Source organism: Rhinatrema bivittatum, chromosome 3, assembly GCF_901001135.1.
Source record: "Rhinatrema bivittatum chromosome 3, aRhiBiv1.1, whole genome shotgun sequence".
NCBI lineage: Eukaryota > Metazoa > Chordata > Amphibia > Gymnophiona > Rhinatrematidae > Rhinatrema > Rhinatrema bivittatum.
The window spans coordinates 88,398,617-88,426,604 of record NC_042617.1 but is presented as its reverse complement, the minus strand read 5'-3'; the positions used below and the strand labels follow the sequence as shown (position 1 = coordinate 88,426,604).

Genomic DNA, 27,988 nt, shown 5'->3' with positions numbered 1-27,988 from the left:
ACTGTAGAAGAGAGCCCCCATCGCTCAACAGCGAACCAAGGGCGGCCACCTGAACCCGTAGTGAATTATAGGCGAGCCCTTTTTCCACCCCCGCCTGTAGAAACTGAAGGATCTGAGGTACAGAAGCCTTAGCGGGTCTCGTGGCCTGGCTGGTACACCACAGCTCGAACACCTTCCAGACTCGAACATAGGCCGCCGATGTCGATGTCTTTCGTGCCCGCAATAGCGTGGATACTACCGCCTCCGGGTAGCCCCGACGCCGGAGGCGGCGCCTCTCAAAAGCCAGGCCGCAAGACAGAAGAGTTCTGCCTGCTCGAAAAATACCGGGCCCTGATGTAGGAGCTGGGGGAGGTGCCCCAGCCTGATTGGCCCGTCGATCACCAGCTGTAGCAGGTCCACAAACCTGGGTCGCCTGGGCCATTCTGGGGCGATGAAAACCACGGTCCCCTGATGGCTTTCTATTCTGCGGAGCATCCTGCCCACCAGGGGCCATGGTGGAAAAGCGTAGAGCAGAAGATGTGGCGGTCACGGGAGGACCAGGGCATCCACTCCCTCCGCGCTGCGCTCTCTCCGGCGACTGAAGAAGCGTGGAGCCTTGGCGTTGAGAGCGGACGCCATCAGATCCAAGTGGGGGGCCCCCCACCGATGGACGAGAAGTTGCATCGCTTTGTCGGAGAGAGACCACTCTCCGGGGTCCAGCAGTTGACGACTGAGGAAGTCCGCCTGGACGTTGTCCACACCGGCGATGTGCGAGGCCGCTAGCCGGACGAGATGACGCTCCGCCCATTGCATCAGCAGCGCCGCCTCGAGCGCGGGCTGCACGTGCCTCCTTGTCGGTTGATGTAGGCCACGGTGGTAGCGTTGTCCGATAGGATTCTGACTTCCCGGTTCCGAAGAAGCGGGAGGAAATGTCGCAGAGCTAGCCGGACCGCTCTGGTTTCCAGACGGTTGATTGACCACTTCGCCTCCACCGTGGACCACGTCCCCTGCGTGGCGCTTCGATCGCAGACTGCACCCCAGCCTGCTAGACTGGCATCGGTGGTCACCACCACCCAATTTGGCAGATCGAGGGACACGCCACGGGCCAGGTTCGGCGGATCCAACCACCAGCCCAGACTGTCCCTGGCATTCTGCGGGAGTGGGAGAATCATCTGGTAGTCCTGCGATACTGGTTTCCAACGGGAGAGGAGCGCCCACTGTAAGGTCCTGAGGTGCGCGAAAGCCCAAGGTACAAGGTCGATGGTGGACCCCATCACTCCCAGGAGTTGCAGGTAGTCCCAGGAGGTGGGCTCTGGTAACGCAGAGAACCGTCGTGTGTGATCCCGCAAGGATTGAGCTTTGTTCTGGCGCAGAAAAACTTTGCCCAGTAGGGTGTCGAAGGTCGACCCCAAAAAAACCCAAGCGTTGCGAGGGCATGAGGGAGCTCTTGGAGAAGTTCACTACCCATCCCAGGGAATGTAGAAACCGTACTACTCGAGTCACCGCTGAGCGTCCATGATCGAATGACTTCGCCCGGAGGAGCCAATCGTCCAGATAAGGATGAACCAGGATGCCCTCCTTCCGGAGAGCTGCCGCCACGACTACCATGATCTTGGTGAAGGTGCGCGGCGCCGTCGCCAATCCGAACGGGAGAGCCGTGAACTGAAAATGCTGGTCCAGAATTTTGAAACGAAGGAAACGGTGGTGGTCCGGGCGGATGGGAATGTGCAGGTAGGCCTCTGTTAAGTCCAGGGAGGCGAGGAACTCCCCCCGATGCACCACCGCAATCACTGACCGGAGTGTTTCCATGCGGAACCGAACGACTCGAAGGGATTTGTTGACTTCCTTGAGGTCTAGGATAGGCCGGAAGGAACAGTCCTTCTTTGGTACGACGAAATAGATGGAATAGTGGCCCGAGCCCACCTCTCCGAAGGGCACGAGCACAATAGCGCCTATCTCCCGGAGTCTGTCCAGAGTCAGCTGCACTGCTCCTCTCTTGAGGTCCAAGCCACAGGGGGAAAAGATGAACCTTCCCTGCGGGGGGCGGACAAATTCCAATGCGTAGCCGTGTTTTATGGTATCCAGGACCCACTGGTCCGAGGTGATCCGTGCCCACTCCGCGTAGAAATACGTTAGTCGGTCCCCAATCTTGGGGACAGGGGAGTGGGCGAGACTGGCATCATTGTGAAGACTTGGTATAGGGGTTCCCGGTTCCGGGAGTAGTGCGTGCGGGCAGACGCCCGCGAAAGGAGCGCGACCAGGGCTGAGACCTGGGGGCGGATGACCGGGAGCCCGCCTGTCTGTATCCCCTGTAGCGCCGTTGCGCTCTGGCTCTGGTCTGAGAAGAAGAAAATGCTCTGGATGGTCGAAACCTATCCTCCGGCAGCCGATGAACAGCGTTCTCCCCCAGGGACTTGATGATCTGGTCCAAATCCTCCCCGAAGAGGAACTTGCCCCTGAAGGGAAGAGAGCCCAGACTCGACTTAGAGGACGTATCAGCCGCCGAATTGCGTAGCCACAGTAGTCGTCGTGCTGCCACTACCGAAACCATGGATCTTGCGAGGACCCGAAAAAGGTCGTACGAGGCGTCCGCCCCATACGTCACTGCGGCTTCTAGCCGATCTGCCTGGGCAGCCTCATCGGACGGCAGGTTCTGAGACGTGAGGAGTTGTTGCACCCAAAGGAGACTAGCCCGCTGGGCAAGCGAACTGCACATCACCGCCCGCATACCCAGAGCGGAGACCTCGAAAACCCGCTTAAGGAAAACTTCCAACTTACGATCCTGTGTGTCCGCAACGCCGCACCTCCCGTCACTGGGATAGTCGTCCTCTTCGTGACTGCCGACACTGCGGAGTCCACCTTTGGGACCTTGATGAGGTCCAGAAAATCTTCGGGGAGCGGGTACGGCTTTTCCATAGCCCGGCTGCTCTTCAGGGAGGCCTCCGGGGTGTCCCATTCCCTGGTGAGAAGTTGTAAAAACGAGTCATGAATGGGAAAAGCCCGAGCCCTCGGCCGGAGTGCCGCCAGGACAGGATCTCCCTTCCTTGAAGAAGTGACGACACCGGGAGCTACTGGGGCAGGCGGGTCTGGTGGCGGGTCCAAATCTAATTCTTGGATGATCTGCGGGATGAGGTCGTCCAGCTCTTCCCTCTGGAAGAGGCGTAGGGTACGCGGATCATCCCCCTCCTGCGTGCCGTCCCCTTGTCCCCCGTCCGAGAGGTCAAGTCCATGTCCCGCTGGGTCTGGCACCGCCCCCACTGCCGCGGGCGTGGATCGGACCCGGGTAGGAAGGCGGGAGGCCCCCACTCCCGGAGGGTCGGGGGGGGCCGGCGTCGAGGGCGACATCCGAGGGATCTTAGGAGGGAGGGGTCCCACAGATGCTTCCAGCCCCTGCAGATAAGCGGTATGCATGAGCAGGATAAACTCCGGAGAGAACCCCGGCCTGCTCGGGTGCGCTTCGGGGGCGGCGTGGTTCCTGCTCCCTGGCTCTGGGTGCTTGGTTCCTGCACCAAAATCGGGGGAACACCCCCGCTGGTAGAGTCCTCCAGGGATCCGTTCTCCCTCGTGGCCTCCAGGGATCCGTTCCCCCTCGTGGCCTGCGCCTCAGGGCGCTCAGAATGTAAAATGGCCGCCGTTCCCGCCAAAAATGGCGGAGTGGCCGGCCCACGCCGCCCGGGCAAAAAAGAGAAATCAGTCAGGGACTGTGAGGTACCTTCCCCCCCGGGGAGGCATCGTGCACAGATGCCCTCCCGGGAAATCCGGGACCCCGGGTCTCCGCAGGCCGCATAGCGGGACGGCCGCGGCATCGGGATCGCTGTAGGAGAAAAGAAAAAGCCACGGGGGGGGCCACGCGCACAAAAGCGCCGCACTGCCCGCTGTCCGAAAATAGAGGAGGGTGCCGCGGGGGGGCCTTCCCGGCCACACGACCCGCCCCAGACATCTTTCCCTAAATGGCTCAGCAGCCCATGAGGAGCTGTAAAATGGCCACGGGTGAGGGAGTAAAGAGCGAAGAGGCCGGCTCCACCGGCTTTCGCGGGCTCCGGGGGCTGAGCTGTGAAGGAAAAAACTACAAAGGAAAAAAAAAAACAAACTTACCCCTGGCTGCAACGAGAAATAAACAGCAAGGCCGCAGAGAAGAGACAAGGAAGATAAGCCACTCCCCAGAAGTTGAAAGAACTCTGCCTTTTTTTTTTTTTTTTTTAAACTTAATACAAACTTGATACAAACTTGATCCACAGAAAAAGACAACAACAAGCCATAATCAAGCTAGAAAGTGAAGAAAAAGGAAAAGGAGGGGAAGCCTGATTCCCCTACTCGCATCTGCTGGAGTCAGAAGATACTGAACTCCTGCAGAGGGGGTAGTAGTATATATGGATACGCCCCCTCAAAGCTTGTGCTGACTCCATCTGCTGGATTGGGGACATAACCCACTGTCTGGACTGATCCAGGTACGTACAGGGAACACAGCATTATAGGTACACGTCCCACACGGAAACCTTCGATCAGCAAATAAAGCACTTTTAACCATTCCTTCAGTAAAAACAGCAAGACTAACCCAAGTGAGAGAAAGGGCCCTATCATTAGTAGGACCCACAATTTGGAACACAATGCCTTTAGAGATCAGATTGCAAAGAGATCTCAAAACATTTAAGAAAAGTTTAACACATGGCTTTTTAAACAAGCATTTTACAAAGAGACGGGAGAATAGGAATTATTCAGGAATCGGCAGAAGAACACTGACACACATTACTCTAATGTACATTCCTAAGTACTCTACATCACTATAAGCAGAATGGTAACACTATGTATAATGAATTTTGCCCGTGAAAGTACCTCTGGTACACTCAGTCATGACCTACTTCACTAAACAATTGATTGTCTTTAATGATGTATTGTAACTGAACCCCGGCGGCACCTGTTAGAATGTACTATAGTACGCATTTACCTACATTAATTATGTGCCTACATGTAAACAGTTGCGATGGTATAGAAAAGATTTTAAATAAAATAAATAACATTTTCCACTAATCTAATACAGTTCTTATGGGGGTACATACAATAAAACAAAAAAATATAGGGCCAGATTTTAAAGGATTTACGTGCGTGGGGGGGGGGGGGGGGGGCTGTTTAAGCACGCCAGGCCTATTTTAAAAAGGCCCAGCGATGCGCTTAAAGCCCCGGGATGCGTTTAAGTCCCAGGGCTTGCCAAAAAAAAAAAAAAAAAGGGAAGGTCCGGGGGCAGGACCAGAGGCCTCTGACACAATGGCCATTGCTGCTGTGTCGGAGGATCGCATGCCGGCGCCTGCCTCCAGGAAGGCACAAAAGGTACAATAAGACTTTGGGGGGAGGGAATGGGGGAAGGCAGTGTGGCTCGGTGCACGCAAGGTGTGCGCATGTTATAAAATCACGTGTCCATGTGCACGCGCCGGGTAACGCATGCACATGGACACGCTCACGCTATTTTGAAAATCTACCCCATAAGATGCATATAAAACAAGCCTAACCAACATATACACAAAACCTAAAAGAAAAAAAAAAAAAAAAAAAAAGTAAAGCCAGTAAATCTCTCTCCCTATATCCACTAACAGGCCGATACAGTAAGGAGCAGTAGGAAGAGCTGCGTTAGTGCCGGGCGCACCCGCGGTTGCCGCACACACAGTCCAGCTCACCTACCGCTCGATACTGTATGTAAATAGCTTGCAAATGCAAGCTGCGTCTAAGATGCGTCCGTGAAGCATTAGGCCCACGCAACCCATTTTACTGTATAGAGCGCTATACAGTATCCTGGGTGCGCTGGCATCTGTCATTTCAAATGACAGGTACCAGGAAGTGGACGGTTCTCCTACGCTCGGGATTGCCAGTCCTCTCTCCCCTCCTCCCAAAGCAAGCAACGAAAGTGGAAAAAAAAATCAAAAAAACGAAAAAAAAAAGTTGCACGAGAAAGAGGGGAGAGAGGATGGGCAATCCTACGCTTGGGATTGCCAGTCCTCTCTCCCCTCCTCCCGAAGCAAGGCGCGAAAAGCAGCCTTACTTCGGGAGGAGGGGAGAGAGAGGACTGGCAGTGTAAAACAACAAAGTGACTTACTTTTTTTGCAGCCCCCCCTCCGGAGACGGACATCAGCGACGACGGACTCAGCTCCCCTGCTCACGTCTTCAGCGGCCCAATTGCACGCACAGGGACCGCTTTCGCCCGTGCAATGCGTCCATCTTCGCGGGCAGCTGGAGGCAGGGGAGCCGCGTCCGTCATCGCCGATGTCAGTCTCCGGAGGGGGGCTGCAAAAAAAGTAAGTCGCTTTGTTGTTTTACACTGCCAGTCCTCTTTCTCTCCCCTCCTCCCGAAGTAAGGCTGCTTTTCGCGCCTTGCTTCGGGAGGAGGTGAGAGAGGACTGGCAATCCCGAGCGTAGGATTGCCCGTCCTCTCTCCCTCGCAACTTTTTTTTTTTCACTTTTTTGCTTCGGGAGGAGGGGAGAGGACTGGGGCTGCCCCGGAGACCAGCACCCATGGACGCGGCCAGGGCAGGTAAGCGGGGGCTGGGGGAAAGTTTGCTGCCTACCCTTACCCCTGCCTCTAACGCAGGGGTAAGGGTAGGTGGTAAGTTAGCAGGTTAGACGCGCGGCAAAACGGCAGGGTAAAAAAGCGATAGTCGGGGCGCGCGTTACTGTATGGGAGGGAATAGTTAATTCGATCATTTACATGTAATATACATGCCGCGGGCGGAAGGGGTTACCCGGTGATTTAAGGACGCAGTAAGAGTAGGTTAAAGGGGATAGTGTATTGCGGGTTGGACTAACGCGGCCGAAAAGTGGGTAGAAAGCGGGTTAGGAGCAGGGTAACCGCGGCCGCACTTTACTGTATTGACCTGTAAGTAAGAATATGCATTGAAACAAAAAGAAATTGAAAAGAAATGGAAAATTGTTCATTTGTTTTCAAAACAAAAACATTTTCTTTAGTTTCTTTTATTAAAACATATGCTACCAAAAAAAATAAAACCCACTCCCAGACCCTCCCAAATTTCTCTTTCCCATCCCCTCTTACCAAGCTGATATTCAAGGGGCAGAAACAATCCCTGGTTGCGCTTTCCATGCCAGTATTACAATTATAATTGTGCAAGCGGACCAAGGCAGATGCTATTTTAAAATTTCGTCCATACAAAAAAACAGCACTGTCTTGGTCTCTAGGGACCATTGTTAAATTTTGTATGGAAGAAATTTAAAATGATGCCGCCTTCTATTCCCTGACACCATTATTAATCATATCAGAAGAGCAGGAGCAACCAGGGATCACTTCTTCCCATGAAAATCATCAACTTGGTAAGAGTTGGGGAATAACTTGAGGAAACACAGAAATGACAGCAGAAGACCAAACAGCCCATCCAGTCTGCCCAGCAAGCTTTCGCACTTTTTTTTTTTTTCAATCATACTTATCTGTTACTCTTGGTCCTTAGTAACCTTTTGGTTCTATTTCCCTTCTACCCCCGCCATTAATGTAGAGAGCAGTGTTGGAACTGCATCTAAGTGAAATATCTAGCTTAATTAGTTAGGGGTAGTAACCACCGCAATAAGCAAGCTACACCCATGCTCATTTGTTTACCCAGACAATGTAATTAGTCCTTGTTGGTTGTTGTCTGTATATAGATCCATTTTTCTTCATTCCCCCCTGCCGTTGAAGCAGAGAGCTATGCTGGATATACATTGAAAGTGAAGCATCAGGCTTATTTGGTTTGTAGTAGTAACCGCCATAACAAGCAAGCTATTCCCCACTTTTTCTGTGAATGCAAATCCTTTTTTCCACATTTCCTCTTGCCGTTGAAGCTTAGAGCAATGTTGGAGTCGTATTAACCATGTGGAGGTTTATTGAATAAGGGTATTATCTCCAGGTAGTAAGCCGTCATTCCCGCGAGCCACCCGCTCTTCATTCACATCCTCTAGACTTTATGGATCCACAGTGTTTATCCCACGTCCCTTTGAAGTCCTTCACAGTTCTGGTCTTCACCACTTCCTCCGGAAGGGCATTCCAGGCATCCACAACCCTCTCTGTGAAGAAATACTTCCTGACATTGGTTCTGAGTCTTCCTCCCTGGAGTTTTAAATCGTGACCCCTGGTTCTGCTGATTTTTTTGCAACGGAAAAGGTTTGTTGTCTTTGGATCATTAAAACCTTTCAAGTATCTGAAAGTCTGTATCATATCACCTCTGCTCCTCCTTTCCTCCAGGGCAGGGGTCGGGAACCCATGGCTCGCGAGCCAGATATGGCTCTTTTGAGGGCTGCATCTGGCTCGCAGACAAGTGTCGCCACACTTCGCGGTTCCCCGCTGACCCAGCTGCTCCCCGGTCCTCCGCCGCCCGGGCTTAAAATGCTGTCAGCCCGGGCGGAACGCGGCGGGACAGCTGGAGTCAGCGGCACCGGCGTGCTCTCTTCTCCTCCTCCCCCCCCCCGCGGCCCGGAAGAGGAAGTGGTGAGCATCGGGTGCCTGCGCGGAAGAAGAGACCACGCTAGTGTGGTCTCTTCTTCCCGCGCAGGCACCCGATGCTCTCCACTTCCTCTTCCGGGCCGCCGGGGGGGGGGGGGGGGGGGGGAGGAGGAGGAGGAGAGAGCACGCCGGCAGCGGCACGACTGGAGTCAGCCGGGTGCCAGCGCTGGAGTCATCGGGTGCCTGCGCGGGAGTCTTCCTGCGCAGGCACCCGATGCTCACCACTTCCTCTTCCGGGCCACGGGAAGAAGAGAGCACGCCGGTGCCGCTCAGCACCGGCGTGCTCTCTTCTTCCCGCGGCCCGGAAGAGGAAGTGGTGAGCATCGGGTGCCTGCGCGAGAAGAAGAGGCCACGCTTGTGGGAAGAAGACTGCAGCGCGGCTCGGAGGAAAATGAAGAGTTTCAACCGCGGCCGATGGGACTCCGCCTCCGCGAGGGCTGAAAATGAAGGAGGTTAGTGTTGGGAGGAGGCTGCTGCTGCCGCGAGTTCCTGGGGTGGGGGTGGGGGAGAGAGAGAGTGAATGAGCGAGCAAGCGTGTGTGTTTGAGATCCTGTGTGTGTGAGTGAGATTGCATGTATGTGAATGATTGAGAGCCTGTGTATGTGAAAGAGAGTATGTCTGTGATTGAGAGCCTGCCTGTGAGAGAGAGAGCATGAATGTAAGTTTACCATTGGGAACCTGTATGTGTAAGTTTGTGATTGAAAACCTGTTTGTGTGAAAGAGTATGTGTGTATGATTGAGATCCTTTGTGTGTGAGAGAAATCATGTGTATGTATGATTAAGAGCCTGTGTGTATAAGTAAGAGAGAGATCATGTGTGTCTGTGTCTGATTGACAGCTGGTTTAGGTGATGGAGCATGTGAGTATGTGATTGAGAGCCTGTGTTTAAATGAGAGAGAGAGACCATGTGTGTCTGTGTGTGATTGAGAGCTGATTTAGGTGAGGGAGCATGTGAGTATGTGATTGAGAGCCTGTGTGTAAATGAGAGAAAGAGAGGACATGTTTGTAAGCATGTGAATGAGAGTCTGTGTGTGAGAGAAAAAGACAGCATGTATTTATGTGATTGAAAGCCTGTGTGTGTAAGCGTGAAAAGATAGACAGCATGTGTGTAAATATGTAATTAAGAGCCTATATAAGTGAGTGAGAAAAAACATGTGTATATGTGAGTACTGAGAGCATGTGTGTATAGGTGTGTCATTGAGAGCCAGTGTGAGAGAGAGCGCTGGTATGTGACAGAGAGGAGAAAGTTCCAAGCAAACCACCCCACCTCCTGCTAATTCAGAACAATCTCAGGACACCTGGATATCAAACGTTCCCAGGTATGCAGAGCAAAAAAATTTTTGTATCCTTATTATTTTTCATTACTGGATCTTTGTGTCTGCTATTTTGAAATATTTTGTTGGTATCTGGAAATGTTTTATATGAGTTTTAATTATTGGATATTCCTCTCATCAGCTGTTTCGAAATATGTTCTTTTTGTTAGTACAGTTTTACTGCTGATGATTTTATATTTCTTGATTTGTTTTATAAGGATGGGTGATGTTTCTTTTTTCCTTTGTTACACTGCATACAGAGACTCTGGCTTGTTGCAGTTTCCAATTCAGTTTTTTCTGCATGCTTCTTGTTATGCGTTTTGGTCTCTTTATTCTATGTTAGGTGAGGGACAGCACGTGATTCAGGTGAGGTTTTCTGCTGGCGTGTTGTTTCTGTGTAGGACTCTATAGCAGCCTGACTTGGTCCGTTTTCCTAATAGGAGATGTATTGGTGTCTTAAGGCCTGGTGTAATATTTTCAGAGACTTATTGTACATTAAAAGTGGGATCTTACATAAAATGCACACATTTACTTGTATTTAGTTTTAAACATATTGTATGGCTCTCATGGAATTACATTTTAAAATATGTGGCGTTTATGGCTCTCTCAGCCAAAAAGGTTCCTGACCCCTGCTCCAGGGTGTACATATTTAGATTCTTCAATCTCCCTTCATAAGTCATTTGATGAAGACCCTCCACCTTTTTGGTCACCCTTCTCTGCACCACCTCCATCCTGTCTCTGTCCATACGGAGATACAGCAGATATCATCCATTCCCTGTTGATTTGTCCTTTACTCTTTTAAATAAGTTGAAACATATGCTTCTAGCATAGCACAATGTAAGGTCATTTCATAGTCTTGGGCTTTACACTCTTCCTTTCCACTCACAAATTGCTCTGCTCTCCTAGCACAGCTACTGGTGACCCACTTCTTGGATGGATTTGGAAGTATTGTTGACACCTCAGTAAGACTGTTACAAAGTTTCAGCCACCATCCTCGAAGAAGGCCCCAGTACATTTACATGGATAGCAAGAGACAGTAACAAGAGTTGTGCATAGAAGAAAAGCACCTAAAACCATTCTTGTTCCTGAAATGGTCTAACAAAAACAGCATATATTCAGCAAGTCTTCAGTACTACCTATCATGTTGTAAAATGAATCTTTTCAGGTTTTCCACACAAACATCTACTTATCAGGGAAATATATACTCCATACTAACGAATTTAAGAACTGCCATGCTGGGTCAAGCCATCAAACCCAGCATTCTGTCTCTGATCTGGACCCCAAGTACCCTGCAGATACATTTCTTGTTACTCACTTTCAGGGTTAGCAATGGTTCTCTCTAGTCCACTATTTCCCAACCTTATCAAGAGCAAGTTACATCTCTTTTAAAAAAAAACAAACACATATGGTACACCAACCTCCATGGAGCAGGCAATGCGGAAATGGGGAGGACTCATATGGCCAAAATAAAAGCTAGGGAAGCATTGAAACCTCTACCAATCTCTCTTCCAAATTATACAACAAAGGGAGAGGGGCACCGAGACACACATGAACTCTTCACAATGAACCAGCTCTCTCTATATGCAAGTGCAGGAGAAGGAAGAAGTTAGTGTGATGTAGGCAAGAGACTCATTTAAGTACCTTGGCTGCCAGAGCTCATTTACTGCTACTACTCCCAACACCCTAAGTCACATCCAGTACTCAATATGCTCTCCCCATCTCATTCAGCTTGATAAGACAGAAGATGGAAGGACTCAAAGGAGGCGGCTCCGGAGGGAGATGAGATATTGCGTGCAGTGTGTGCTGCACAAAGCAAGAGTCCACCTATCCATGCAGCTCGTTAAATTTCCCCATTTCAGGGATCATGCTGTAGCTAGGTCTAAGAGAACCTCATGATTGCACTACTGGTGTCTCCTGCTGCTATGAAGTGCTAAGAGCAGAGCCCAATTGCTGGATCTGAGCATACTGGTTGGTAAACACTGCTCCAGTCTCCCTTGCTAATATTTTATGTTTTTTTCCCTCCAGGAACTTGTCCAAAACATTTAACACACAGCTGCAATTAGTCACCTTGACCACATCCTCTGGTAACAGATTATACAGCTTTATTATATACTGAGTGAAAATACTTTCAATGATTTTAAATCTGCCAGTTGTTAGTTTCATGGTTTAGTACGGTATTATTTTAAAAAGTCCTTTTTTTTACCCATTCCATCCAATTCATGATTTTATAAGCTTCTACAGTGCCATTCAACATGCTCAGCGCTGTATAAACACCACATAAGAGACAGCCCCTTCTCAATAGAGCTTACAATTGAATCAAAACAAACTTAACAGCGCTCTAAACTGAAGCCTGATTAGGCTTTATCAAGAGGACTAATAATCTGGAAGGATAGCTCCTGAGATGAAAGTTTAGTGCTCCCTCCAACTGAGCACAGCCCTAGACCAGGTGGATTCCATGTTCTGGAATTGGGCTGATCGGATCTTGAGCGGTGTTCTGCCAACCCCCACCCCCCATTCCTTGCTACTCCAGTTTCTTCTGTGGATTTCTTTATAAGAAAAAAAAAAAGGAACAGGGGAGACATTTGCATTCCCTTATTTTCAGCTTGCTATTTCTGTGTGCCTATTTCCTTTTTTCCTCTCAGCTGTCCCTATTCCAAACTGAAGAGCCCTAACCTGTGTAGCTTTCCCATCACAGGAGTGCCATTCCATTCCTTCTATCTTTTTTAGTGCCCTTCTCTGCAACTTTTCTAGTTCTGTCCAATACTCAAGAATGGTTGCGCCAAAGATAGACAGAGGCAATAAAATGTTTTCCAGTTTACTCCATTCTTTTTCAGATCATTCCTAAAATTCTATTTACATTTTTATCACCATTGCACACACTGACCTAAGGATTTCAATGTATTGTCTACAAGGTGGAGACTCATAATTATGGAATGCAGCAGTGTATCTGTAGTTGGGATATTTTTCCTATCACTTTGCATTATTCCACATTAAATTTAATCTTCCATTCAGATGCCCAATCTTAGTCACACAATGTTCTTCTGCATTACCTCACAATCTACAGCTGTCTTAACATAAGACATTGCCATACTGGGTCAAACCAAGGGTCCATCAAGCCCAGCATCCTGTTTCCAACAGTGGCCAATCCAGGCTACAAGTACGTGGCAAGTACCCAAACACTAAGTAGATCCCATGGTACTGATGCAGGGAATAGCCATTGCTATTACTGATGTCAATTTGATTAATAGCAGTTAATGGATTTCTCCAAGAACTTATCCAAACCTTTTTTTTTTTTTAAAACCAGCTACACTAACTGCACTAACCACATCCTCTGGCAACAAATTCCAGAGCTTAATTGTGTGTCAAGTGAAAAAGTTCTCTCTGATTAGTTTTAAATGTGCTACTTGTTAAATTCATGGCATGCCTTCTAGTCCTATTATCCAAAAGAGTAAATAACAAATTCATATTTATCAGTTCTAGACCCCTCATGATTTTAAAGACCTCAATCATATCCCCCCTCAGCCGTCTCTTCTCCAGGCTGAACAATCCTAACCTCTTTAGCCTTTCCTCACAGGGGAGCTGTTCCATCCCCTTTATCATTTTGGTTACCCTTCTCTGTACCTTCTCCAGTGCAACTATATCTTTTTGAGATGTGGCAACCAGAATTGTACACAGTACTCAAGGTGCTGTCTCACCATGGAACAATACAGAGGCATGATGACATTTTCCAATTTATTCAAAATTCCCTTCCTAATAATTCCTAACTTTTTTTTTTTTTTTTTTTTTTTTAAATTGCCACAGTACGCTGAGCCGATGATTTCAGTGTATTATCCACTATGATGCCTAGATCTTTTTCCTGGGTGATAGATAATGTTAGGCTCCATATTAGGAGCTAACTACAGCATGGGTTATTTTTCCCTATATGCAAAGCCTTGCACTTGTCCACATTAAATTTAATCTGCCATTTGGATGCCCAATCTTCCAGTCTCACAAGGTCCTCCTGCAATTTATCACAATCCGCTTGTGATTTAACAACTCTAAATAATTTTGTATCATCTGAAAATCTGATTACCTTATTCTTCATATTCCTTTGCAGGTCTTTACATGTTTGTCTTCATAAAATGAATAGAGTATTACAGACACTAGGCACATCCAAGATACATTAACATCAAAAGGGTATAGAAAATCTGCTACCGATGTCCCAGGATAAAATGCGTAGAAAAAAAAAGAATAAAAAGTATTACACTTAATACAAACATATCTAATACAGGACCTCCACTTCCCCCCTCCCCATCCCAAAGTTAAACCCTCGACATAGAGATAGGAGAAAGCAAACGATTTTCTTTACACCTTTGAAAGCACTGTAGAAACCTTATCAGAAAGAACCCTTAAGGAAGCAGATCTGTCATTCAATGGGAACCATGCTCTAAGAGATGGAGGTAACTGTTCAATAAACACACGCATTACACTGGCCATCCTCCAATCTTCAGGTATTGTAGCTGTTTTAAAAAGTTAGGAAACAGATTACTAGCAAAAAGGTTTGCAAGTTCACATTTGAGTTCTTTAAGGACTCTGGTGTGGATACCATACAGTCCTAGCGATTTGTTACTCTTTAGTTTGACATCTTGATCTATTACATCCATTTGTTTTAGTTGCTCAGAATCAAAGAATGTTCCCAACATCCTCTTCTATAAAGAAAGGCAAAGAATTCAGTTTTTCTGCTATTTCCTTGTCTTCCCTGAGCACCCATTTTACCCCCTCAAACATCTAGTAGCCCAACTGAGTTCCTCACAGGTTTCAAATGTACTTGAAAAAGGGTTCTGAAATTTTACTTTTCACATCTATGGCAAGCTTTCTCTCAAGTTCTTTTTTGGCCCGTCTTACTATTTGTTTTAAATCTAACTTGCCAATACTTGAAGCTCTGCCTATTTTCCTCATTTGGGTCTGTTTGCCATTTATTTTAAAGCTGCCCTTTTGGATTTAACGGCCTCTTACTTAGCCATTAAACCATGTAGTCATCGGATCTTCCTTTAACATTTTTAAATGCATAAAATATATTTAATCAGAGCTTCCAAGATGATATTTTACCCTGAAGCCTCAGAACTTTCACCCTGTGGATTAGCCACTTTAGTTCAATTCCATGAAACAAAGTCTTCAAAAACTAATTAAAAAAAAAAAAATCTGTATGTGTCTTCTGTAGACAGGAATATGAACAAAAGATCTCTACTGCAGTAAGACTTGACCAGAGAAAATGTGATATTTGTACACCATCTTCCTTAGACACAATCCAACGTGGTTCACAAAGTACAATGAATCACAATACATTAAAAATACATCAAAATTAAAATGACTATTAATAACTAGGGCTATAGCTCAAATCTCCCTATTCTCATCAAAACAAGAGCTGATGCTCCAACTATTTGAATTAAAAAAAAAATGATTCTCTTAATACCCATTAACCCAACCTGTATCCCCCTGCCCCTGATTCTAATAATTCACTTCAAGACTGACTTATCAAATAACAGGTATAAAGCCAATGTTTCAACAGCATTTTCAGTTTCTAAACTGATTCCCTTGTTCAATCACTGCAAACAATATCTTATAAAATCCACAGCCGTTCGTGATTTTACTCTGACAGGCTGCTCAGCAGAAAACAGGTAAATATATTTTAAGGATATTGTGAAACAGAATTCAGTCAAGATCTGATATACACATATCAACCTATATTTGGTACAGCAGCAATATTTCATATTATATTTTGTAAATAGGATTTCACTAGAACATGAACACATTCACACAATTTTTAAAAAGCAGTTTGAGGGCTTTTTTGGTTTTTTTTTTTTTAAACAAGGAGGTCATGATGGAGGCTAAAGGAGAATGGATTCAGCAGTAACCTGCTTTGGTAAGCGCCACTAAAGACAGGACTTTCCTGCCTTACAATAGCTAATATTAAAAAGGGGGTTTTCTGTGATCAAGACATGCAGTAAGCCCTTCAAATTAAAACATCCATAGTGCTCACATGGTTTCATAGAAAAATTAGTTGCAGATAGGCCTAGTGTATTCTAGCACAACCTTTTTCTCTACTTCAATTATTTATTTAGGATTTTTTTTTTTTTTATATACCGACATTCTTACATTACATGTAAATCATACCGGTTTACATAGAACAAAAAACAGCTGGAGAATAATTCCATAGTCTGATACAGTGAACAATTACAAATTAAACTTGTTAGCAAACTAAAAAGGGTACATAACTTGGAAAAGGTTTATATAACAGAAAATATACAAAAAAAGGATATTAAATGAGGCACCAAGGGTTGCACGAAGGGGAGCACAAAGGGGAAAACCCCTTTGTTGCACCCCTTCGTCACGCGGCGCCCGGCGGCGAGGCGCTTTTCAACCGCAGAAGGTCTCCGTGACGTCGTGGGAGGGGGCGTGGTCTCTCTCTCGCGATGTCATCTCACCTCCCGATGTTATAGTTTCCTTTCAGTTCCTTTTCTTTTTTTAACTTTTGATGATGGAAATTAAAGTTACTGCGGGGGCCCTAGATGTAAATGGGCCTCCCCACTCACCCGCGCCCGGCGGCAAGGCGCCCCTCAACTGCAGGCCCTTCCTGATCTTTGGTTTTACCTCTGCTTCCTCACTGCTAAGGATAATGGGATAAGTGGCAGTGTCCTATTGTGGACTGACAACTGGTTAAAAGATAGAAAACAGAGTAGAGCTAAATAGTACATTTTCCCCAATAGAAAAAGGTGGAGTGCCCCAGGGATCTGTTCTGGGACAGATGATTTTAATATATTTATAAAATGACCTGGAAATGGGTACAAGAGGTAATCAAATTTGCCAATGACTCAAAATTATTCAAGTTGTCAAATCACAAGAGGATAATGAGAAATTGCAAGAGGACATTGCAAAACTGGGAGATTGGGCATGCAAATGGCAAATGAAATTTAATGTAGATAAGTACAAAGTGATGCACTGAGGGAAGAGTAACCCAAATTATTATATCTATAAAATGCAAGGTTCTACATTAGGAGTCACTACTCAGGAAAAGGATCTAGGTGTCATCGTTGAAAATACATTTAAGTCTTCTGCTCAGTGTGCAGCAGCAGCCAAGAAAGCAAATAGAATGCTAGAAATTATTAGTAAAGGAAAGGAGAATAAAACAGAGAATGTCATAATGCTTCTATCATTCCATTCTGCAACCTCATCTTGAGTATAGTATTAAATTCTGCTCAACACATCTCAAGAAAGAAATAGCAGAATTAGAAAAAAAAAAGATAGAGAAAGGAGACCAAGATGATAAAAGGGATGGAACAATTCCCCTATGAAGAAAGGTTAAAGAGGTTAGGATTCTTCAGCTTGGAGAAGAGACGACTGAGGGGAGATATGATAGAGGTCTATTAAATAATGAGTGAAATAGAACAAGTAAACAATCAGTTGTTTATTCTTTCGAAAAGTACAAAGACTAGGGGAGACACACAATGACGTTACTGGGTAATATATCTACCCCTTGGGATCCTTCCAGCTACATGTAACCTAGCTTGGCCACTGTGGGAAACAAAATGTTGTGTTTGATGGATCCTTGGTCCGACCCAAAATGGCAAGCTTTATGTTCTATTCCTGTTCGGACCTTTTGCCCTCCTCCCAACTTCTGGGAGGCTTCCATGCATCTATCCACCCCCTTTCTGTGAAGGAACATCTCTTTCCCCCCCCCCCCCCCCATATGAGGTATTCAAGAACAAATGTTTACAACAAAAAAACACTGAAAGCAAACACTACAGATTATAAAACAAGATTTTTATTTTTTTTTATTATTAACCACCCACAAAGGTGACATACAAAATAGAATGTCTTAATTATACAGATAATATAGGCAAGGAAAACTTTTTTGAGCTAACATCATTACAAAGATACCGAGCTATGATTAGATGTTTGTCAGCATATTTCAAAGCTCTTTTTTACAAAACCTAAAACAGTGTGTTCATAAAAAGTGAGTGAAAAAAAACATTATAAAAAACACTTCTAAAATACAAACTCTACAACAAAGTCTTGCTTCTAGTGCCACTCCCACCCCAACTCGTTCAGCAATGAAAAAACAGTGTGGAAAACCAAAAGGTTTATTTTAAGAATTATATTAGGACTGGGAAACTGCATCTTTGCAAGTGGAACATTTTTGCCAGAATTTAGCTCAACTCTAAACTAGAAGCCTAACATGTTGCTGTCTGCTTGCAGTGTTTTTCCTATTTCTGTGCCATGGGAGAAGCATACAGCTCTTGGGACAGACCTGCTATGCACAGCCTTATTTAGTGACCTGAAGTGGTGCAGTTCAGTATTCTGTATCAACACTTGTCTGTCCATCTTCAGGCTGGTGAAAGGTAGAAAAGAATAGTGACTGCAGACAGCACATTTTCTTTTATTGACTGCTGAAGCCAAGACCTGCAGCTGCTATGGGACATGCTCTTACCCCCATTCTCGCCAAGCTGCCACAGACTAAAGCTGGGATCAGCAGCAGAGAAGTCTTGTGGCAGTTTCTCCTCCCCACTTCCTGCATTTTCTTTCAAACCAGGAAGCTAGCAGAGGAGGAGGAGCCACAAGGAGTGTCTCATCTTATCACCATCATCCTGACTTCCTTCCTGTGGTATGAGAGGTAGGTATGATAGGGGACAGATGGGTAAAAAATGGAACATAAGAGGGAGCGCACACAATGAAGAAATTATGGAAGGGAGAAAAACATGGGAAAAGAATAGGAATGTGAGTAAAGGAGGTGTGGATTCAGTTTGCCTTTCTTTCCTGATCCAGGGAGACAAACAAATGCTGTGAACATGGTTATAATGAATGAGATGTTTGCACACATCTGATTTAACAGGCCTAGTTGGGTAATTTGGCAACCCTGCTTGTGCTACTTATGGACCGGAATTTTCCGTCTTGCCATACTCCTAAAAATGTCCTGCATTTGGCCTAGGATTTTCTAATATTTCTCCAGAAGAATGAAATTAAAATGAAAGAGAGGAGGATCTTAATTTTGGGTTTTCTAGATTATTCAGTTAAAATTCAGTTCTCTGTTTAAAGGAAAGAGATCAAAAGTAATGGTAAAATTATATATAATATGCCTACTATAGCTGGTCTGCTGTAAGCAGAACATAAGCATTTTAAATAGTTTTCACCTTTACTAGTACCAATACATCTAAAAGTGGATCCAAACTACTGCAAATCCTGCCTGATTTTGTACTTAAATGGCTTATTGGAATTAAAGAAAATAGTGATGAAAAGTGCACCTGGACCAATAACATATCAAGTATCAGCATGAAAGAAAAACCAGCAGTAAATGCACTACCTAATAAAGTAAATATGACTAACAAAGGAAACCCTGAGTTTACTTCTGACATTCAGGCCGATACAGTACGGCGCGCTCAACTGAGCGCACTATTTAACCTGCGGTTGGACGAGTGTTTTGGATGTGCATTCACTACCCCTTATACAATAGAAGTTTAGCGCGTCCAAAACGAGAGTCCAAACCCCCGAAACTAACAGCGCTCGTTACATGCAAATGCATGTTGATGAGGCTATTAGCTATTCACCCCAGATACAGAAAAAAAAATGTGCAGCCAATCCGCACATTTTACGCTCAGAAATTAAACGCCTGCCCAAGAGCAGGCAATTTCTGAGCAGCCCAAAAACCTGTACAGAAAAGCAGACAATATCATGACAATATTAAAGTCAGAGGAACTAAAAGGTTAAAAAAAAAAAAAAAGAGCGCCAGCAGTCAGGTTAAGAAAACGGATGCCCAATTTTATGAGCAACCATTTTCCTAACCTGTCCACAGCCACCTCTCCTGGGCTTACGCTGCTAAAGAGGATGCTAGGACAATAACGCACCCCTAGCACTCCTTTTTAGCACAACCCCTCATTTAAATACTGAATCATGTGCCCAGGAGAGGTTGCTGGAGGCACGTTAGGAAAGCAGGGACAACACAGAGCACTCATTTCCCTCACAACCTTACTGTATCAACCCCATTATTACTGAAAAGTCAAGCAGGTCCTCCCCAATTGCTCTGCAGTTCAAAATGTATCACAGATTACAAACATCTCTGACTAGTTGATACAATGAATGATTTAATTTGAATCCATAATTTGAGGTAAATTTTGACATCCTACGCCTACGGTACCAAAGCAGGAAACACAGACCATTTGACTCCTCATTTTCGAATAAAACAAATTAAGAAGTTGTTCAGGGGATAAAAGTACTAAAGGTTCTTTCCCCATTTTGGAGCTAGGGAAAACACATTTTCAAAAATAGCTTCATAAAAACATGTGCACCTGGAGAAGGATTTTACTTTTTATCTAACACTCATAAGAGCTATTCTAGGATAGACCTTATTCTCCTCACAGATAGATTGTTCCCCGCTGTTTTGCACTCGTATATTGATGTTTGTACTATTTCTGACCATGCTCTGGTTTTTCTGCAGTTGAAGCTGGGGGGCAGAGTCAAGCAACTCCTAAGTTGGAGAATGCCTGGGGGCTTTTGCTCAAGGACAAGGAGTTTTGTCAATTTTTAAAGGGGGAAATATCGCCTGAATGCCATGCCTGATTCAGCCCCTACTATAGTTTGGGAGGCCGGGAAGGCTGTAATCAGGGAGGAAATTGCTTACCTGGCTAAGCAGCAGAAGCAATGAGATACTGAGATATTACACCTTACTAATCTCTTGCGGGATAAGAAACGGGATCACACTCGCACCATAACTGAAGATCATAAGAAAGCATTGAAGAACAAACAGAATGCTTTAAATCAATTGTTACATCTTAAGGCTATATGTTCTTAACTACTTTAAATTTCACCTATTCAAAATTTGGCAACAAAGCAGGCAAACTATTAGCTAATTTAAGAAAGGGCTAAAGAAAAAAGGCATATATAAATAGGGATGAAGGACAGTAGTGGCATCCTGGGATTCATTTTTTGAGGGGCTAACTCTCCCCATAGTGGCTGACAAACAGATAGCTACCTTGAACAGGCAGATTTGCGAGAAGGAGGTATTTTGTGTTATTACTAAACTTAAAAGTGGGGAAGGCTGCCGGTAATGATGGCCTGGGACCTGAGTTTTATAATATCCTTAAATTTCAACTACTAGCACCAGTGACGAAAATGCTGAATTATGCTTTGGCTCATGGTTTCTTTACATCTGCCATGAATCAAGCGGTCACTGTAGTTCTGCCCAAAAAAGGAGAGACACCTTGGAAATCCTGCCTCTTATTGATCTATTTCCCTTTTGAATGTGGATGCTAAATTGCTAGCTTCCATTTTAGCTGCTCAGTTGGCAAAGGTGCTTCCTTCTTTGATGGGGGATGACCAGACTGCTTTTGTCACTGGTCAGCATGAGGTTAATAACATACGGAAATTACTGGCGGTTTTGAATCAGGCCCTGGAGGACTATAGGGAGGGCATGGCGTTAAGCCTAGACGCAGAAGAAGACTTCGATAATGTTAACTGGTCATTTATGTTTAGGGCAATAAAAAAATATGGGATAGTCCTTTTTAGATTGGATCAAAACTGCTTTATACGGACCCCACAGCTTGTATGCTGGTCAATAGCTCCCTATCGGACTCTTTCCCCTTGAAGGGTGATACAAGACAAGATTGTCCATTATCCCCCACTATTGTTTGTACTTACCCTTGAACTTAAGGGGGAGGATAAGGAATTACAGGGGATGCGTATAGGATTGTGGGAATTTAAAATGCGTCTGTGGACAATATTTGATTATTTTTAGCTAATGCGCGCTCTGCTATAGCCCCGGTTCTGACATTTTTTCAGTCCTCTGTGGAGCTGAATATCAATTCTGACAAATTGGAGGCTCTCCCCTTACACATATCTCGGCTGAATGATTGGCGTGGTACTTTTACTTTTCGATGGGCACCCAAAAACTTAAGTATCTGGGTGTATGGGTTCCTAGGGACTTGACACAGCTCTACAAGGTGAATTTTAGTGGTTTAATTGATGGATTTGATCACCAGTTGCAGATTTGGAAAGACTTGCCCATGTCCTTAATGGGTAGGAATGCTTTGTTCAAAATGGGTATATATTACCAAAGTTACTTTATTTACTATAGATGTTGCTGCCCTGTTGGGTTCCCCCACATTATTTGACCTGACTTAAGGCTGTGGTTAGGTGTTTCCTCTGGGGGGGGCGGGGGGTGTCGAAAGCCCAAAATTGGCTTTGATAAGTTAACTCGCAGCAGAAAAAAAAAAAGAAAAAGAGAGTGGGCTCAATGTCCCGGACTTCCCCTTATATAATTTGGCCTGCCATTTACGTTCTTGGGTGAATATTGGGGGGATAAATTTGTCCAACACCTTTCATTTGCTAGAGGAAACGTGTGCACCATTGTCTCCAATGAGGCTGATACACTTGTTGACTGCAGCTCTGCCTCCAGAGATGAAGGGGGAATGTCGTTTTACGTTCCATTATGGAAGCCTGGAAACGCATAAGATGAAGCTTGGGAAGGACACTGAATGTCTCCATCTTTCTTCTGCTTTTGGTTAATCTCTGTTTCTTACTTGGGCTGGACAGTCATGTATTTGCAGACTGGGAGAAGGGGATTACTTATTTGTGGCAGTTGGTAGATAAAGAATCAGGAATCTTTTTTTAGTATTTCACAATTACAAGATATTTATCATATCTCCAGGTCGCATTCTTTTGGGTACTTACAGGTGTGGTACTATTTTCAGCCCCTAGGAATATCCAAGATTAGATTAAACTAGAATCTAGATTGGTCATGGAGTTGGAACAGTTGCTGGGGGAAAACACTCTATAGCTCACTGGTACCGTTTTAGTAAATCCCACTTAGATTCTTCCTTGTTGGTTAATTTGACAGATTATTGGCAAAGGGCATTTAGTGGTCCACTGACGGCAGAAGCTTTGGGTGTTGGTGTTTTCTGAAATGCAGAAGCTGCCGGTGGGGAGTTCTCTTCAGGAAAAGCAGTATAAAATTCCACATCACTGCCAAGCTGATAAGGTTCATCTTCACAAAATGGGCTTGGTAGACTCTTCTGACTGTCACAAATGTGCTCTTGATGCGGGGTCCTTTATCCACCTTTTCCTGACATGCCACAAAAATGTTTCCTTTCAGGAGGAGGTTCTTTTTTCTATAAGAAGCAGTACATCTATTCAGTTGCCTTTCCAAGGGGAGGTTTTGTTATTCAGTGGGATGAATTAATTACGAAATGTGGCACCATCTATTACGAAAAGTCAATATGTCTATTTCTATAGCCTTACTTTTGCAAATGGAGTGGTATGATGTTCGTTTGTTATGTCATAAGGTCCCAAAAGACTATATATCCATTTGGCAAAAATTTTATGAAGCTTTGTCACCGGAAATGCAAACAGAACTTGGGGAGCTGGGGTCGTCTCCATATTGGTAATTGAGGGCTTACAAGGGGACTTCAACTTAACTGTTATAGCTCGGTGGGGGGGGCAGAATGTGGGTTGAGTTGGGAATGGGTTATTGTGTGTTTTTGGGTGAATACTGGATGAGAGTTTATTTGGGGATAAAAATGACATGGAAACGGTGGGAGTGGAGTGTTCTTGTTTTCTGATCTACTTAATGCCTGTACTATGTTAGCTATTGTAATGGTTAATGATCCTGTTTGGGGGTTTTTTTGTCACCTTCTGTGTCTTAAACACGATTTTGCCAAAAAAAGAAAAGTTATATATATACGTACATAATAATGTGCACCTATACTGAACATCTGATGACACGATGGGCTGCATCGTGAGTTGAAAATGCAAATTTGGGAAAGGGGAGGAGTATGGATGGGGTTTAGGCAGGGCTAAGGAAGTTTAGGGGACTGTAGTGATGCAGGCAATAATATATCACACATTAGTGCCCACATTAGCACCGGAAATAGCTATTTCACTGGTGCTACAAGGGTGACAGTGTGCAGCGTGTCTGCAATCTCAGCAGGTGAAATGCACCGCCGTAATGCAGCCGCCTGCTATCGCCCCCCACAGCGAATCATTCCGCTATAATTATAGCAAAATAAATCATCCAGATAGTTGGAAACTTCTAAGCCATTTCATTTTTAATAATGCACAGTAGCAGCAGCAGACTTTTAGCATGAAATAAGCATCCATGAAGTTTGTATCTAAAAATTATAAAGCAAATTCCATCCTAGTCATTTCAGAAAACAAACCAAAATAAAATATAGTAGTGTAAAATAAGGTGCAGTACTATTACTTTTGGAACGGTATCATTACACAGCCTGTATCTCTGGAAAGCATCTAACATACTCTACTATGTTCTGATATCTCTGCAGTCATCTTCTAGGCCAGAGGTTCTCAACCAATGTGGCAAGACACACTGGTGTGTCACCAACAGGTGGGAGGGTGTATCACCAAAAAGTTTTATATAGCAAGCTTATGCTTCCTAAAACAGCCACATGTGCCTGTTGCTTGAGGAGAGCACAGGAGCAGAGAGTACCTATTTTTTAGTCTAAAAAAGTACCCAAACAATATTGTAGGTGCAAGTTTATGCACATTCCTTTTCCAACTCATTTTTCAAAAGATAATATTTTCCCTTCGGAAATTGACAAACTATGGGTAAAAACTCTTTGTGGATTTTATAGTTCTGCACAGTTTGAAAGTTGCCCCAGAGAGTCTGGTTTCTCAGGGTTTCAGTATTTGCATATTTCTGTTTTTAATTTATGGTCCTTTATTATGTAATAGGTAAGGGTCAGTCTGTGCTCTGTGTGTGTGACAGAGGAGAGGGATTGTGCCGACCAGCAGGTAGGTTCTGTGTAGGGATCTTTAGCAGTCCAGGTTGGTTTATTTTGTTTTTCCAACAGGGAACGTATTGTGTTCTATATTTGCAGTGTTGTGTTTTCATAGGTAAGGTTGTTGCTGTTTTGAGTCCTGGATGTTAGTGCTGTAATGGTATGGCAGGTTTGCTATATAGAGATTCTAAGTGTCTTTTCTTTGCAGGTTTTCATGTTATTTCACAAAGTATCTGGCAGGAGAGAGATTTTGAAGTGATGTTACTGTGGGGGATACCAGAATTTGAATATATTTTTTTGTATGGCAAGTTGAAAAGGGAAGGATTTTACAGTCTGGGGTACTAATACGATGACATTGGGGATAAAGCTTCTACAGCCAAGTCCAAAAGCAAAGAATATTCAAGCAGCATTGTCTGAATTATCAGGAAAGCTGCTCAGCATGTAAAAAATGTTGCAGAAATGTAGTTATGGTTTTGACAGTTGCTTGGTTTTGCTTGTATTATTATCCTTAATATAAGGCATGGGGGTAAGCTATATTGAGCAACAGTTACTACCCTTAACAGACATGGGGATAACCTTCACGGAGTGGTAGTTATTGCCATGGGAAGCTTGCTGGACAGACTGGATGGACTATTTGGTCTTTTTTCTGCAAACAATACTGTGTTACTATCTTCTATGCTAACATCCTTGCTCTGCTCTATATAAACTCCAGAAGAGTTCAGAACTTCTTGAGGCTGAAAGTGAGATGCAGAAGAGTTTGTTTACTGTTCCACCCTGAATCAAAACATCAGTCCCAGATTTCTCACTAATAAAGTAAATGAAGATTCAGACTTGTGAAAGTTATCAAATGTAATAACTTTTTTTTTACAAGCAGTTATTGAAATTAAAAAATATTTTCTCTTGCATCATTTAACAAAATATTTAGAACTTTTAAACTTCAGTTACAAAATGTAATGTGCAGTGTCACATACATGAGCATCATCTGTCAGGTGTGTCAGGGTGGAAGAAAGGTGGAGAACCACTGTTCTAGGCCATCAATACTGTATTCATAGCTTACATCACTGATTTTATGTTGTATCTTTCCAAATATTGTCCTTAAGAAGCCAAACGTCAAAACTGAATAATCAGAGATTTAACTTCTTTATGCCATTCCTTTCAAAATGTGGCCAATACACGCTGCAATTTATAACCTAAGAAGTTAAAGTGTATTATGCTCTTGTTTAATCAAGTTTCAACTGAAGAAAAGTAACTGGTATAATGCTTTCTGTTCTATCATTCATCTGATCATGTGCTATATTCCTAGCCCTAGAGATTGCAGGATACAAGTATTTTAACCGACTGGGAATTTTGCACCTGGCTGATTAATCAAAAATGGCTAAAATGTCTTGTGACACACTCATACTGCTGATCTTCCTTTAAATACAGTAAACAAATCACAGAAACGGAAAGCTTTAGGAAAAGAATATACTCATGTGAAATATATTCGTGTTTAAGACCATAAATCAGAAGAACCTACTATCCAAAGTATCTCTGATATTATAAAATCAACATGAAGCACGAAAATGTAGACATACCCAAACACTTCTAAAAAAGTTTATAGTTTTATAGCTAATAAAAAGACATTCTGCCGTTGTCAACTAAAAAAACAGAAGCTTTTAATCCAAACTTCCCTAAATGACAGTTTAAAACACGCAAAAGATGCAGCTCTTCATGCACATAATAATGCAGATCATATGTATATTTAGCAATCGCCTGAGCGGTATAGCATCAAATCTTTGCTGGAACCCCTCCCTAATGGTGCTACTTTGGTAGTATCAGATTAATGTTCCTCAGCCGCAGGCTGGTCTCAATCTGACCGCATTACAGCTGCAGAACTGCAATCACACATTAGCAGGAGCCAAAAGCAAGGACAGGCGAGGTTTCCTTCCCCTCCTCACTCACTCCCGAGTCCCCGGGACGGCGGGGTGCGAGAGAGAGCCGGGCAGTAGGTTTCTATTGCAGCACTGACACTCCCGATCCCAGCCCACACCCCTCCCATTTTCTGCCCAGCCCTGAATCCACCAACTCCATAACACGACACAAGAAATCTCCCCCCCCCCCCAACCTCTTTCCGGGCCACGGCAAGGGCAACCAGGACTCCCGACGAACCTGTTGAAGGATGAGCAGGGAGGGAAAGGAAAGAAGCTGTGGTGGGCTGCAGGGGAGGGGAAAGGAGGGAGAGACGAGGAGGAGGAGGAGGAGGCGGCGGCTACAGCTGCAGCAACGGCATCAGCGGCTCCCTCCGGCTCCCCGCCCGGCACGGCCACGCCTGTTCACATCCCTGGACCGTTACATCCATCGTCAACCTCCAGCCTGTAAACACCCAGCAATAGCAGCCTCCTTTCTCCTCTGCCATCACCTCACAGCCCTCCGCAGCGCTCAATCCCCTCCCCCGTACCTTTCACGAAGAAACAGATAACGTGAAATTAAATCATAGCCCGGCTCAGAAGAAAAAAAAAAATAATATATATATATATATATAAAGACATTCTGCCGCACCCTCTGATGAAAGGGAACACAGCAGGGCGTGGGAGGGGAGAAGAGTCCCCAGAGGCTCACCGCACAGCTCCGGCCGCAGTGCAACAGTCTGCGGCGGTATCTCCAGAGCCCCTGGCCAGGGGAGAACTGAAGGCAGGTCCAGCGCCCGCCAGCCAGGGGGATGCGGGCACCGGAGAATGGGCGAGCGCCTACCTCGCAGCAGCAGCAGCAGCAGCAACGTCGTCGCCGGGCTGGCGCAGTCCTGAGGGCTCGCTCCGGAACGGAGCTGGGCTCGGATGCTGACGCAGCGCAGGGAGTGACAGCGGGAATGCGCAGCCTGCGCTTCCAGCCCCAGCAACAGCTGCACTGATTTCACCGTGAGGGGCGGCGCGCGCAGGCCCCGCCCCCAGCCCGACGAGGCGAAGCTGCCTCTCCCTCCCGCCCATTCCCGCGCCGAGGCCAGGAGGGCAGCGCGCGCCCGCCCAGTATCTTAATGCCAACGGCAAACGCAAGTGTAACCCCGTCCTCGTTCTTCCTTCATCCCCTCCTGAGGAAAGCGAAGCCGAAGGCCTCACCTAGCCCGGGGCACCCGGAGCCTCGCCTCTCCGTTGCGGGATTCGCACTGGGATCCATCCAGTAAAACACTTTCCGTGCGCGTTTCGTCTCTTCTTGCTGGAAAGTCTCTTGCGTGTTCACTGGGATAAAATATCCTGTTTTTCAGTTGTTCTTACGGGCATCTGGTAAATGTTGGGTCGGAAATTGCATTTCAGATGCTATTACAAAGTCGAAAAGGAAAATTGTATTTTGTACAGGACCTTCTTGAGTGTTGGAAATGGCTACTGGCGTTTTTTTATTGGAAATATTTGCTTTTTAATCATGTCATTTCAAAAGATTTGTGAACGCAGTGCTTTGGTGTTTTGTGCTTGAGAGGAAGAAAGATTGGCTTGA

The 27,988-nt window shown here is 45.2% G+C and overlaps 1 protein-coding gene across 2 annotated transcripts in view; it reads right to left on the bottom strand.

Annotated features, from left to right (window-relative positions):
• Positions 1-27,399, bottom strand: part of SPTBN1 (spectrin beta, non-erythrocytic 1) — a 724,701-nt gene extending 697,302 nt beyond the window's left edge. For both annotated transcript variants that reach the window (XM_029593444.1, XM_029593446.1), the window contains exon 1: positions 27,254-27,399. The gene's annotated coding sequence lies outside the window, so the exon portion shown is untranslated. The remainder of the gene's footprint in view (positions 1-27,253) is intronic.
• Positions 27,400-27,988: the final 589 nt, after the last annotated feature.